The sequence below is a fragment of the Micropterus dolomieu genome, linkage group LG17 (genome assembly GCF_021292245.1).
Source record: "Micropterus dolomieu isolate WLL.071019.BEF.003 ecotype Adirondacks linkage group LG17, ASM2129224v1, whole genome shotgun sequence".
Lineage (NCBI taxonomy): Eukaryota > Metazoa > Chordata > Actinopteri > Centrarchiformes > Centrarchidae > Micropterus > Micropterus dolomieu.
In genome coordinates this window covers 38899519-38900605 of record NC_060166.1, presented here as the reverse complement: position 1 = coordinate 38900605, position 1087 = coordinate 38899519, and the positions used below count along the sequence as shown (strand labels likewise).

At 42.1% G+C, this 1087-nt stretch overlaps 1 non-coding gene across 1 annotated transcript; it reads left to right on the top strand.

Moving 5' to 3' along the window:
- The first annotated feature begins 566 nt into the window (after nt 1-566).
- Nucleotides 567-658, top strand: trnar-ucu. The gene is given in 2 exon segments: nt 567-603; nt 623-658. It is a non-coding gene; the product is annotated as a tRNA-Arg (tRNA).
- The last annotated feature ends 429 nt before the right edge of the window (nt 659-1087 follow it).

The following is a 1087-nucleotide window of genomic DNA, read 5'->3' as shown; positions in this document are numbered from 1 at the left end:
CACTCAGGAGAAGTGATTCAAAGGTTGTGGGTTCGAGTCCCACCAGAGTCAAGTTGCTTTACAAATGGGATCAAGCTGGAAGACAAACCCTTCTCTTAAGTGTTACCCAGCTGAAAGTCCATCATAAAGTAGCACAGTCAAATCAATGTGTTATCGCTCTAATTTCTTTGAAACAACCAAGTCCAGTTGCCCTTCATTTTAACCTTCGTTGGATAACTATGACCTGGATGACTGAGAATCTTCATAGACATCTTTGAAACAAGCTTTGTTTTCATCAGCTAGCAGTCTTCTTATTTGTCCCTGCCTTTTGCTGGCAAATAGTCCCAAGAGGAAAGAAGACACTGGGACTACAGTTCCACCATAAAAGTCAAGCCAGCCACTTCCACAGAGGTAGACTGTGAAGCTACGTAGTAAACAAACAGTCTGTGTTCAGTTTTTCCCACCAAATCACTACTTGTACTTGCTTTTTAACAATACATACTCATTTCAAAGTGTCAAACATTTTCTTTAATGCCTAAGACGTGTCTCGGCCAACAAAACCTTCACTTGAGCGACAGGGAACATGTGGCTCTGTGGCGCAATGGATAGCGCGTTGGACTTCTAGTTACGCTCAGGAGAAGTGATTCAAAGGTTGTGGGTTCGAGTCCCATCAGAGTCGAGCAACTTTATAAATGGGATCGAGCTGGAAGACAAACCCTTCTCTTAAGTGTTACCCAGCTGAAAGTCCATCATAAAGTAGCACAGTCAAATCAATGTGTTATCGCTCTAATTTCTTTGAAACAAGCTTTGTTTTCATCAGCTAGCAGTCTTCTTATTCGTCCCTGCCTTTTGTTAGCAAATAGTCCCAAGAGGAAAGAAGACACTGGGACTACAGTTCCACCACATCTGAAGAGCCATGAAAGTCAAGCCAGCCACTTCCACAGAGGTAGACTGTGAAGCTACGTAGTAAACAAACAGTCTGTGTTCAGTTTTTCCCACCAAATCACTACTTGTACTTGCTTTTTAACAATACATACTCATTTCAAAGTGTCAAACATTTTCTTTAATGCCCAAGACGTGTCTCGGCCAACAAAACCTTCACTTGAGC